Source organism: Carassius gibelio, chromosome B20, assembly GCF_023724105.1.
Source record: "Carassius gibelio isolate Cgi1373 ecotype wild population from Czech Republic chromosome B20, carGib1.2-hapl.c, whole genome shotgun sequence".
Lineage (NCBI taxonomy): Eukaryota > Metazoa > Chordata > Actinopteri > Cypriniformes > Cyprinidae > Carassius > Carassius gibelio.
In genome coordinates, this window is record NC_068415.1 from 9,719,509 (window position 1) to 9,734,569 (window position 15,061).

Sequence of the window (15,061 nt, forward strand, 5' to 3'; positions counted from 1 at the left end):
GATTTAAAATATTTTGCATATGCCATATGGACCACTATTATGATACTTTTATGGTGTTTTTTGTCTTTTTTTAAACGTCACAGCCATTATTCAGTTCCATTATAATAAAAAGACAGGTCAGAAAAAAATACACATGTTGTGTTCAGTAGAAGAAAGTCATGCAGTACAGTTTTGGAACATGAGTGTGAATAAAAGATGAAAAAACGGCCATGTTTGCCTAAATTATTCCTTAAAAAACTCAAAGATGACTTGTAAACCAGGTGAACAGAAGGAAAGAATTAGATGACAGCCCCCTGACCAAAGGTCCCAGTTTTCCTGCAGTGAGATCCATACTCCCTAAACTCACGCCGTCTTGAAATGAGTTACAGCAACAGCTGAAGCGTTTGCAGAACTGTCCATTCATAGTGCACCACACCGATCTGTTGTAAAGCAGAGCGTAACTTAGAAAATGACTCTCGGCCCTACCACAGATACTGTCTGCCATTACTACACCTGCAAATAATTTTACTCCAACTTGTTTATTTAACTCTTTTGAGTGCTACCAGTGTTTCCTCTGCACTTGAGTCGCACCGAACACAATTCTCCCCAGGGGGGGCTCGCTGCAATTAATGTGAACCACAAACAAAAAGCCAACAAATTAGACCAGGACACACACACTTTTAACATTTTTGAAAAAAAAAGGTGCATTTGCTTTAGTATAATAGAAGAACAATTTAGTGAAGAGGAAATGTGCACTTAGTCATTGTTTGATGTTGAGCATTTCCTCCACTGACAATCTGGACTTGGTTAGAATTTACCAATTCTTCACAAATAGACTTCAAGAAATCAAGTCAATTATTCTGCAACTGGAAAAACAATTGTGTATTTAGGGATCTATTCATTCTCCTGGATAAGTTTTCCCTCTGGAGTTGATTAATTCTCTGCTAGAATGGACGCACACAGACGTTCATTTTACCTCAGTGTTTCAATGCACCCAGAGCTAAAATGATTAAACTCTCTAATTTCAGATAAAAGACCTCATTAGTGTGGGCAAAAGCATGCACACAGACTCACAATTATTAGCACTCCTCCCCGGTCCTAAGCTGTATTTAGTTGATAGAGTGCAGTAATAGGGTCGTCCTATTGAACAAATGAGACAAATAAGAAACTCCTTTGATAATGAGCTTTTCACAGCGCATCATGTAATGTGATTTACATTCTGTACAATTGCAGATAGAAAGACTGCAAGGAAATTCAGGGTTCCTACTGGGTTTGGTAAAGAATGGAATTTGATTTAAGTATTTTCCCGTATTTTTTTAAAATATTTGTGTTTCCAGTCTTTTGCCTCTACTTTTTTTTTTCATAATAGAAAATTAAGATTTTAATGAAAATAAATTTAGCGTACAAGAAGTCTGGTTTTATGGTAGCTGTTTAGTGATTCTTTAGTGATTGCCAAATATGACTGAATGAATTCAAGGTGTATATTTTCATTATACAAAATGCAGGTTATACGCATTTTGGGTTTCTTCATGCTATATTCTTAGCACCGTATGCAAAATCTCAAGTACCTTTGCAAAAACTAAAAACATACAGACTTTCATGTGTGCACAAGAAACCATTGAATTAAGCATATAGGACAATGCAGACTGAGCCACCTATTGTGTCATTTCATGCCATGGTTTCTGTGCTGCCGTGGAGGGTGTGTTAAATTGGACACTAGGCCTTGACATTACAGGTACTACCATAAGAAAAGCACAATTTTGAGCGGGTAGATCTCTGTTAATTTATGTGCATCCATACTATATTGTCTTATTCATCTTGTGTGCATGTAAATGTCTGTATTTTTAATTTGTTATTTTTATTTTATTTTAGGGACTCTGTATGTTGTCACTTTGAGAAAATCAATGAAAAAAAAACCCTGAGAAAATAAACATTTACAGATAAATGTGCTGTATACCAAATATAAAGCTGAAAATAATGCTCTATGAACCATTGGTTTGAAAATCTACTGTTGAGGTTTGGAAATTTGACTCTGGAAAACTATGCAATTTTGAAATGGAGAATGTGTAGGAACCCATTCCTACACATTTAGTTTCTGGAAATTAAATGACGTACAACATGATCTGATGTGTGTGAGTGCGTACATACATACATTCAGGGGCACTCATGATTTCTTCTAGTTTGACTCATCTGCACGAATCGGTTCTTTTGAACAGTTTCTTTTATATGTTATATGTTTTAAAATGTTTTAGTTAGCCACATACTGGCACATATTACATTTTCTATTAATGTTAGGGTGTTTTTTGTTTGTTGCACCTATGATTCTACTCATTCAAAAGTAAATTGTAAATGTGTGTGTGTGTGTGTATATACTGTATGATTGACAACACTTGTCAAAAGATGAATTTGCATCAAAATAAAAGTTTTTGTTTACATAATGTGCGTACTGTATACATTTATTATGTATATATAAATACACACACATGCATCTATGCTAAGGAAAATATATTATGCTTATATATTAAATATATTTATATATGATAAAAATTATATGAACAAATATATACATGTAAACACATGTATATATTTTCAAAATATATACTGTATGTGTGTGTATTTAAACTAAACAACAACCTTTATTTTGGATGTGATTAATCACGATTAATTGTTTGACAGCACTAATGTGTGTGTGTATATGCATATATATATATATATATATATATATATTAAAACCATACATTCAAAATGTTTTTTTTTACCTTTCTCTTATTTAGCTGCTATTAATAAAAAACATGCATATATTAAAAACAGTATTTTTTATATTAATTATTTTTTTATTTTTACCTGTTCTGCTATTTTGCTATTAAAGTAGGTTACTTTCCACTTGCTTTTATTGTATAATTCATAGATTCTCGTTGTAAAAAAGGTTGTAATTTTTTTAACTCATGGTTCTTGATTGAGGGCATGTCCAAAAAAGATGGTTCCCATTTGTAATTCTTTTTGAGTTGAAAATGTCTGAAAATAATTGTTTTCTGTTCAGTGAGTCGGCAAGAATTGCAAAGAATCAATTGTCTCAAAAGAAGCATTTGATGGCGAATCAGACATATTTAAGCTTGCAGAATTATCCCATCACAATGGATGATGGGAAATACTTTCAATGTCCCTAATCAGTTCACGCAGTGTAACATAAGCATCAGAATAAATATGTTACTGCTTCCCAAGCACACACACTTACACAGAATGAGCCCCCTCTTTTGGAATTTTGATTAGTAGAATTCCTTCGAGATGTGGGATCGAGGACAGGAATGGGATCAAGGAGACAAGAGATGAGCGACCACGACCCCATTTTCCCCCGAATCCTGCCTCTCAGAAAAGCCCCCCGAATACACAGAGGAAATGAGGCGGAGCGCCACCTCTCACCTCCAGGGTTTTGATGTGGCAAGCTGTTTGGATACTATGGCCATTTATTTATTTTATAACTGATCCTGGTTCAGCTCCAGCTGGAGGGAATAAAGCAGACGGAATGTTTTAGAGTGTAAACAGACTTGAGCGCTCTGACACAAAGACTTACACCGGAGGGCAAGGTCTACCTTGACATGTCCTGAATGCTAGAATGGGTTGATCTGTGGAGAAAGGGGTCAGTGTGGGAAGTGACCTTGCCCAAATAATGAGAGGTGAACTCCATCAGGCTGTTCGGTGGCAGTTTATCAAAAGATTTGAGCATATAGCAGCATCAAGAAGTTGTGAATTTGGTGTATGTTTAATGTTTGTAATGCATGTTAAAGAAGTGGGTGTGCTGTGTTTGTACAGCAGGAGCTGATACCTGGAGGGGAGCCGTTTTCACATCGCTCACAGTCCTCTGTGCTGTTTATTTATCCAGACGGTGTGTTCTAAACACTGAGAATTTATGAGCCCTTTTAACTGCAGGCTTGTGTATCTGTTTAGTTTGGAGTTGTTAGGCTTGTCCAGACTAAAAAGTCCAGACTCAAATGACATTTTTTTTTTTATTGCATCTGAATCACATTTCACGTTTTTCTTCTATTCTTCTGTACAAAAAAAAAAAAAAAAAAAAAAAACACACACACACACACCTTTTAATCATCTCAATTTAGTGGGATAATGTTTTGACTTACTAAACTGAAGAAAAAAAAATAGTAATAGTTTTAATCTCGCAATTTGGCTTTATTTTTTAAAAATATTTAATTAGATCAGTTTGATTGAAAAAAAAATTTTTTCCCACTTAAGACTTATATATTTTTTTTAAATAGGTTTATTTTTTATTTTGTAGTACAAGCAGTAGGAAAACACAGAATATAGGTTCCCTAGGTGGTTTATTTGATATCTTATATAGTCAAAGTGACTTTTACTTTTTACTGCCAAATACTTTTTTATTTTGTTAATAATAATAATAATAATAATAATAATAATAATAATAATAAAATACATGTACCACATTACAAGTTTTACAAGTCGTAAGTTTTACTAATTATATTACAAGTTTGAGAAGTATACAAATAGAAGTCCCATTCACCTGATAGTTAACTATGGCAAAAACAGCTGCTCAAGCAACCAGTAATGAACGTTCATTGACTAAACATTGCTGCTGTTATTACAGCATTTGTAAGTGACTCTTTCTGCATGTTACGTTGTTACACCAGTACGTGTGCATATATTTGTGAATAATGAATCATTTGTAAGTAAATCATTGACTTTTTCATCTTCAATTAAACAAAACAAGTTACCATCTTTATGAATGAGTCATTGAATCATTCATTTATCTGATTCATATAAAAACTCTTGCTTTGAGATATTCATTCTGCAGTGGTTTCATTTAGAGCTATTGATGGAGGAAAATGAACAAAGTAACTGATAATATTATGTCAAAAATAAATGATGTAAAATTTGCTTCTTGTTTATCGATCTGTTATATAGAAGCAATATCATACTAGCAATCATACTATTGGTCTAAATACAATATGATTGACTACACTGTCCTAAAAAATGAATCTGAGTTTATAACTAATGAGATCCGCACATTCAAAATGATTGTGAAGGCAGTAAGTGATTTAACAATCGAATTGGATTTATGTGCAGTCTGAACAAAGCTTTAGGCCTAAAGTTATAATAAGAGACTTGTACCAGCATTGAACTTGTGCTGAAATAATCTGAACGCTTTCCGTTCAAAACCCACATGTCCAACACATGATTCTTAGAAAAGAATTGCACTGCTGAACAAAAATGCACATGCGTTCGTAAGAGACAAAAGGGTCACTGACAATTTTCCATTTCCTCAGACTCATTAAAATCAGTAAAGTGGCCAGACTCCCATGAGGTGTGAGAGCAGGAAAACCAGCATCCTCTATCTCCATCTACAGAATGTGTGCGTGGGTGTGTTTAGGCTTATTATATAATTTTATGGCTTTGCTACTTGTTTTTTCCTTTTTATATCATCAGTAGAAGTGAGTTAACCGAAGTCGCACAGGACATGAAAATCAGGTGATAAAGTGTGGCTGTGTTCATGTTTATGTGTGTGTGTGTGTGTGTGTGAGAGAGAGGATGTTAGTTTAAAGCTGATATTCCCACTGAGATTCCTTTACCTTAATAACAATGAGAGGAGTTTCTAGTCACTTCCTTTGAGCTTTTATTGGGCATGAAAACATACACACATACACACGCACATAGTGCGACAGGAACAAACTAGAACAGAGAGCCACGCGCTGAAAGACAACATCCATGTCGCCACAGAAAAAATAGCGGATACTCTCTTAAAGCTAATTATGGCCACATGCCATTACACAGCCAAACCCAAACGCACTCATGAATGTGGCAATTTTTCTAAAAGTTGCAATCCAATTACCCACCACAAAATTCATATAATATATATATCAATATCTATTTATGCAATATCTTAAAATAATGTAAGTACTGTTCAAAGGTTTCATGTTTTCAAAGGAGTCTTTTGTGCTCTCCAAGTCTAATTTTATCCAAAATACAGTAAAAGCTGTAATACTGTGAAATAGTATTACAATTTAAAATAATAATTTAGAATTTTAATGTATTTTTTGTTGACAAACTAAGCTGCAGCAGCCATTAGTCAAGTCTACAGTATAACATGCTCCTTCAGAAATTATAATACAGTCGAACCAACATTTATTCAGACACCTTCAACAACGTTTGTTTGCTATAGAAAATGGTAATAAAATATTATAAGAACTTAAAGTTAAACTGTGTCAAATTCATCTTGATAATGTCAGATAATTCTGTGATAGAAAGGTATGTAATGAATTAGATTGAATAGCTCTCAGGTGTTAAATTTTAGTACACAATTAGATAATACCAATTTAGGTAAACCAGTTACCAAGCAATGCTTAATTTTGTTCAGTCTGTGGTGTAAAAAGGTCACATTAGCAATTAAAGAAAAAACACTTCAGAAAAACATGGTCAGGTCGAGGTGTTTGAATAATTTTGGGTCCAAAATGATCAGTTTTACTCATAGTCCACTGTATGAAGAAGTAGTTTTGGGTATAATATGTAACAATTTAATTTATTTTGCTATCCTCACTTACATAAATAAACTACAGTGTCCTCCACCCACTAGTCCAAAAAAAAACTATATATATATATATATATATATATATATATATATATATATATATATATATATATCTGGTGTCTGAATAATTTTTTGTTTGACTGTGCATGCTTATTTATGCTTCAGACTTATATATTGAAAACATTTGTGCTGCTTAATATATTTTTCATTATCATTTATTAAGGATTATTTAATTAATAGAAAGTGTCACAGTCTTTTCTGTAACAACATGTCTTTAAAAAAATAAGTTGCATAATACCTACTTAATTCCATGTGACTGTGACTTTATTTCTTGTGATTGTTACATAATTCACAAACTGTTTATGTTAATTGTCTTATTGGTAACACATTTTTTTTAAGGTGTCCTTGTTTCACGTTACATGTATTTACTATTATAATACAAATAAATTATGCATAATTACATGCAAGTAAGCCAAACCCTAATCCTAACCCTACCCATACAGTAAGTACATAGTTCATTAATATTTCTCAGTGCATAAATGTATAATTACACTGTAACAGGGACACCTTAAAATAATGTGTAACCGTCTTATTTCATATAAACATTTTTCTCTTTTCACTATGTTTTGATTTTACTTTATCTCCTCGCTTCTGAATCCATCACTACCATTCAAAAGTTTCAAACATGTAACTCCAGAAGTTTCCTTCTCGGAATCTAAACAAACATTGTCAAGCACTTTTTGCCAGTGTTATGTAACTTACAATGATTAAAAGTCAGGAATAAAATGAAATGATCAGGACTGACTCCAGGATTTCCTGGGTTGGAGGACTGACAGTCTATAAACTTGCGCCAGATCCCTGTCAAAATGTTTGGACCTTAGTAGATTAAAAAAGCCTCACTCCCTTTTCCACTGTGAGTCTGTGTGAATGTTACCTGTAACTGTATGGAAAACCCCTTTAAGACTGAGCCTTTTGTCTCTGTGTGTGCTTTTTTTCCATCTCGGCCTGCTCTTGCAATCATACATACATGTTCAGGCGGAACTAAAGGTCTGGCTCCACTCGACACATGAGTAGAGTACACCATCATCCGTCTAGAATTATATTAGCACACATGTGGGAAAAAATGCCATCTGTACGAACACTGTTCAATTTAAGAGATGAATTGATATTATAGTCCCAAGGGAAACACTTCTTACATGTGAGTGTATGTGTGTGCAGGAATGCTGTCTAACATCATTAGCCCCAAACACACGACCTCTGATTCATCACTTTGTCGTAGCTTTAAAGGTAGATGCTCGAGGCATTGGCTACCTTGTATTGCTCAGAGGTACCCTTAAACATCCAAAAATTTGAAGAAATAGAAGTATAAGCACATCACCATCATATTGCACGTATGGAATGAGTGCAACTGAAATGGTTTTAAATGTAACGTTAAAGCTAGTCAAACAGGAAAGATTTGTACATGTTCATGTTGGTTTCGTCTTGTTGAAGTGTGCACTAGTTTTTCCAGCATAAAACACACACACACACACACACACACACACACACACACACACACACACACACACACACACACACGCTATTTTACATTATCAAAAAAGACCATAAAATGTTTCCACAAGGTCACACTTAACTGGTATTACTATAATGTCCTTGTGGTGACATTTGGTCCCAAAAACATAGGGAATACCAAGCCCCTACCGTGTCCTCTGGGTGTGTCTGTATGTGTTTGCTTGCTGTGTTACATGAAAGGTCAGGTTTTCATTCATCACACCAGTGTGTGTGTGTGTGTGTGTTTGTATGATGGTGATGTTGTTTACACAGATAACCTCACATCTATTTATCAGTGTCTGTTAGAGCAGACTGGAGATGTTCAGCTGATTGTCTTCACGGTTCAAAGAGGGTTGTCTATGCTTGCACTCTTGCCTAAATCAACACGTTCTCACAGCACTTATGGGTCTGAACCTCTTAGGCCTGTGTTACACATCCTGCCACTTCAGTGTGACTACAACAGCAACATATCTAACATAAAAAATGTTGTAAAGTCATTTGAGTTAACGATATGTTAATGTATGTTAGCTCTGTGCAGAAAAGAAAGTAAATTCTGAATTACTTTCCTTAATTGCCAGCCATAAAATGGTTATTGGGAGTGAGCCATTGAGAATTACTACATATTTGATCATCATGAAATATAATTTGCATTAGGACGTGGAGCACAATTATATTGAATGCTAATGAATCTACAGAACCGAATCCCAAAGTGTAGCTATAAATGGCCTAAATATTCTGAATTCAGTCCAATTTGCTCAATATAAAGTGCTTTTGTGTCTGTTTAAATGCATAATTACTAATTTACTTGCCTTGACATATCCAAAAAGAATGTTTATATGCTTATTTATTTTCCTTTTGACAAGAATATTGTAGGTCTACAGACCTAAGGGTAGTGCCATGTGTAATTTTTGATTAACGAGAACAAAAATAAGACTGTGAGGGATAGAAGTATAGTACGTGCAATGGATGTAACCATTGTAACATCATACCAATTGTTCATCTGATTAAAAATCAGTAGACAAATCCAAAAAGTTTTGAAAGTTGAGTTGTCTCATTTTCATCCACAATAAAATCAATATGGTGTCTTAACTGAGTTAGGTCTATACCAATAATCCAATTGAAATGTGATTTAAATTAAACTAATTTGGATCTATTTAGGTGTTTACATGAAGGCTTTTCAGTCCAATTGACCAAACAATCAGATTATAATCTGATTGTATAACTGCATGTAAGCATATGTGTTGTCGTTTTTTTATTTTTTATTATGGGTTAGTAGATCAGCCTATATTGCTGAATAAACATTTTAAGATGCACTTTAAGTAATATTTTACTTGTAGTACTGTAATCTGTTGATATGGGTGTCGAAATGAACGTGTGCTGCTCACAGATGCAGGATGAATGAAACAAGCCTTAGTCATTTAGTTTTCCGAGAACACGCTCTGAGGTGCACAAAGTGGCAGTCACAAAGACACACACACAAACAGCTGTCTGCCTCGCACCCCCGGTGATACATAATCTGGGGTGGCTTTGAGGAACAGCGACATTTTCACGGATGTTAAAATGACATTCCAGTAATTTCCATGGGTCGTAAAGACCTCCAGCTAGCAGCATGAGACATGAACCACTATATGATCTAAGGCACAGATGTGAGGAGATTACACACACACACACACACACACACACACACACACACACACACACACACACACACACACACACAGAGCAGTCTTTAAGAATGGAAGGGGGCAGATGAAAGAGAGAGAAAGAGAGTGAGAGGGTTGTGACAGCAACACATGCCTGTATTTGCAGAAAAGAGGGAGGGAAACAGCTGAGAGGTTTTTTTTAAGATGCAAGTGTTTTTTGGCACAGCTTTTCCACTTAGTTTTGCTCTCTCTCTCTCTCTCTCTCTCTCCCCCTCTCTTCCTTTCTTTCTGTCTTTCCTTTCCGCCAACAGTCTTGTTAAATGTGATGATGAAAACATTTCCACATGTGCTACCGGTTTGACCTGCTCTCTCCCATGCGAAAAAAAAGAGCATTGTTTCCTTGTTTCTATAACACATTCTGATAATAAACACTGTGGTATCTCAAAATACATTTTCTGTTTGATGTAACGAATTCTAACGGATTTAGCTATTGCTGGAGTATTAATGGCACAGAGTGAAAATGATTTAATTTATTCATTAAAATCATTTGCATCAGGGCTGATGCACTGACAAAGCCAGGAAACGGTATCAGGAAATCTTAAAATCTGTCAACACAGTCTAAAACTGGTCTCAAAGTGTGTTCAGAAAAGTTAATTGTGTGAAAAGACAGAGTGTCTGTAAAGACAAGGCAATTAATCATTTTGATCTGGGGGATTTGGAAAGATTATCTTTAAGGAAGCTCAGGAACAGACACAAACATGTAAACGTATAGCTATTTAAATGGTTATGATTTCTTGTGTGTGACCGTGTGTTTGGATGCAATGGTTTCTGGATCATATGACACTGAAAACTGGAGTAATGACTTCTGAAAAGTTTTGCCATCACAGGAATAAATGACATTTTAAAATAAATGAACATTTATTAAAACAGTTATTCTAAATTGTAAGGATGTTTCACAATAAAAACAATAAAATAAAAATAATTCAGTCAAATGAATGCAGATTGGCAAGCATAAGAATTCTTTCAAACTAATTTTAGAAGTTTTACCAACTCGAACATTTTAAACCCAAGTTCACCCTCTCACACACACACAGTTACATATCCTGATTTTCTTGCACAAATGTAAAATGATTGTAATATAATGATGTAATATGATTTCCCCTGGTTAAATAAAGGAATAATAATAAAAACAATAATAAAATAATTTCAGACAGTAGCAATATGTCTTTATGACTCTGGAGTGCATTCTTATTGTATGATGTCCACTGAACCTAATCGGATTTCAAAGCAATTAAATCATTTCTCTCTCTGTCAGTACAGCTGAGAATGAACTGAACCAATCAGCAAAGAGAACTCTGCCCATAGATTGACCCTCAAGACAATGATCCTCTTTCTGTCATCCGGTCCATCTTTCCTGTCTTTTTTCCCATGCACCCAATTGCCTTCTCTTTCACTCTTTCACTCTCATACTAGAAAGAATAAAAAAAGACTCACCACAGGTCATCTTTCAGCAATACTCAGCTAGCATGTAGTTCTCAAAGGTATGATTTCTGAGTTCTGCATCAGACTCAGGATGTGAAAGCAGCACCCTTGTATTTAGTCAGAAGACTGTCTGAATTGTTCCTCAGCACACAGACTATTGCACCATTGACTAAGACAACAGGCTTTATCTCTTTCTCCTTTTGCTCCATTACACAATGCTGATCAATACATGGAATCCTTTTGAAGACAGAGGCACAGGTTTGTTTGTTGTGTGATTATGTGCATGTGTCTGTGGTGGTGGGGTCTTCTGAGATGGTGTATGCTGTGATATTGAGCTATTTTGCTTTGAAACACTCTTACCATCTAGAACACATGAAACAAGGATGCCAGGAGTCAAACATCATTCTTCAAGTGTTGATTTCTTCAGGCAGTGTGACAGATTGCTCTCTTGAGAACCTCTCTATGCTAGACTGCACAATGTACTGTTTGGTCTGAGGGGAGGAATGGTTTGGGGCAGAAAACCTCTTTCCTTCACAAAAAAAATGCAGTCGTGCTCTTTCTCCCACACACGTACACACTTTCTCTTTGTTTCTCTCTGCATGAATGGGGTCTGTACTGGCGGCATCAGCTAATCCTGCTGGAATGCTAGAGGAATGTGAAAGATGAGTCAGGGATTGAGAGAGAGAGAGATTGAGAAAGAGGGATTATGTGGGTAGCATGTCAGGAATTATCTAATGCTCCTTCCTCCCACAGCCACAGATGACCACCATGCATGTAGAAAACTGGATCAGTGGAGTCCGTTTTTTGTAGTTTCCCCTTAAGCATTCACTTGTCACTTAACTCCGACTGAACACTTAATACACAATTACAATGCTTTACATGTTTTATGGTGACATTACATAGGGATCCACATGGTTTTTGTACAAATTGTATGTTCTATCCCATAAACCTATGCCTCACTCAGAACTTTCTGCATTTGTAGATTTTCCAAAAACTTAATTCTGTATGATTTATAAGCTGTTTTCCTCACAGGGTTCAAAAATGACCCCTCAAGGAACAAATTTACTGGTTTTACTACAATTGTGGGGACATTTGGTCCGCATATTGTATGGAATACCAAGTACACACACTCAAGAATAATTTTATATCCATATATATATATATATATATATATATTAAAATGAATTAATAATTTCAGTAACATGCATTACATTAACCAACAGTTACAGCTGGCTGCTGAACATTATGTTCTGCCACCAGAGGAATACATTATGTTAATACAAACAGTTGCTTTAAATTGTAACAATATTTTTATTACTGTATTTTAAATCAAATAATTGCAACATACAGTATGTTGAACATATGCTTTGAAAGACTCCAAAAACCATACCAACCCCAAACTTTTGAACAGTTGTGAATCAAAATTATTATATAGAAAATATATATTTTTAATTATCATCCTTTGATTATGTTTTAGATGTTTTTCATGTCATGTTTTCTTCAATAGAGTACATTTTTACTAAAATTGTTTGTTTCGTCATGATGCATCTCATCTTCATTTTCACCGAGAAATCAGAAAAAAACCTTCAACAACATTTAAAGACTGATATTGTTCAAAGATCATATAATGCCCATCAATATTGACATTAAAACACATTTTAGGTTTAATATGGAGAACTGCGCACAAGTACTCCAAATAAAGTTTAATTATAATTTTTAGATTAGCAAGTCTCGAGCAATTGTTAGTAAATATGTTAATAGATTTGGGCTATATTTAGTATGAACATTTTTTATTTTAAATATATTACTTTTTTTTCCTAGGGTTAACAATGTTCAGGAGGAAAAGAATACCTTCTTTTTTCTTCCTTTATTATTCCCCGAGTGTTGTTTTGGCCTGTTTTAGTTATATATCTGTATGCAAATGCTTTGGCAGTTTGAATGTAAAATATTTGTCACACTGATAAAAACTGAGATGGAGAGACTGATAAGCCGTATTATTATAGTTGCATCATCAAAAAAAACGTTTTAGGACCAGTGGAGATTTAACAAGCATGTCTCCACACAGTCAGCAGTGTCCAGTGGCTTCTACCCTAAACTTGAGTTTGAGTCTCCACACCTGGGGGGTTAGTTTCGTATTTTGTCTTTCTGAAAGCTGCATGGATGTGAGACATGTTTTATCAGGACACGTTCGGTCTGACGGTTGGCACATTGCGTAAAGTTTTAGTTCTTGTAAACCTGCATGTCGGTGCTTGTCTTCTGATGCTGTTGGGCTTTGTTTCATCCACAAATCAGGACAAACAAGACAATGTGGGAAAATTACTGTGACTGACTAGCAGGAGGGCATTTTTTTGTCTGACTGTCTGTCGGTCTGTATGCTTAAAGGGAAAAAGGCGAATTACTGTCCAGACTGATGTCACTCTTAACCAGAGTCGAGGACAAAGAAAAAAAACTATAAAGCAGAAAGATTCCACCGGTGTCACGCTTGGGGGCTTAGAGAGCTGGTTTGACATCATTCAAATCCTACATACACACACAATCACACAAGCCTAATGTCGGATGACCCCCCTCAAGTATCATATAAACGACACATCACTGCAGGGGACGACTTCCGTCAATTTAGGCTATTCTTCATCTACTGGACACATAAATCAATTGACGGACATTTGCACTGTAGATTCAAGTATGTGGAAGTGTTTCATTGTGTATGTGTGTTTGTATGGGAAGGTGTGTGTGTGTGTGTGATGATCATTGGCTGAAACACTCTACAGACTGATAGAGAAGTAGCAGCTTGCAGAGCTAATAGAGAGAGAAAGAGAGAGGGTTTTTTCTGTTAATGTTTGTTTGTCAATATTGTCGGGAAACAGTGTTGACTGCATTTGTCAAGCTCTATCATTCAACATTGTTACCAACATTAATATAAGAAACAGCTTAAAAATCAGTTAAACTAATGAGAATATAAAATGTATTAATAATTATAAAGCGACACTTGGGTCCCTTACTAGTCTTAAGCTAATATTTTAATTTATTTGTTTGTTTTTAATCATTAAATTAAATTTAGTTTTATGTGTTTTTGTTCATTTTGTCAATTATATTGAAAATAATTTTATTGATATTTATTGATATTTATTGTTTTTTTTAATGGGAAATATACATTTATCAATAACTATAATGCAATACTTGGGTTTTAATCTAGCTATAATGTATTAATTTATTGTATGTATTCATCAGTTCATGGTTTTAAAAAAATAATTATTGTACATATTATATTTTCCTATTTGTACGATGACATTTTGATATTTATATTTATTTTATACATTTTATATATTATCTTCTGAAATAAATGTATGTGAAATATATATTTATCAATAATATAAAGCAACAGTTGGGTCCCATACTAGCTTTAGCAAACTATTTATTTTATTGTATTCATTAATTTATTCTAATATATTTTACAGTTTGAAATGTATGTATTTTTTTTCTTTGATTTTTATTAGGTACAAAAACTAAATAAATCTAAATTTTAAATATATATTTAGAAATGTTTAAGTAACATTCATACAAAAACTGTAAGCTAACAAACAGACAACAAAATGACTAGTAGATAAGGAAATATATTTACTATTAATTAAGAGTTCTTCAAACTCGTAATTTGCTGCTTTTTGATAGTAAGGTAGTTGTTTGTAGTAGTTCTGTTCATGCAGAATAAGCCATGTGCTTTTTAACTACTAATAAACAGCCAATATGCTAGTAATAAGCAACTAGTCAGTAAATTGTGTACCCTTATCTAAAGTGTTTCCAAATTACTTATTTTGACCTCTAAACATTTTCTGAAGGCTAAAGGTGCTGTGAGCAA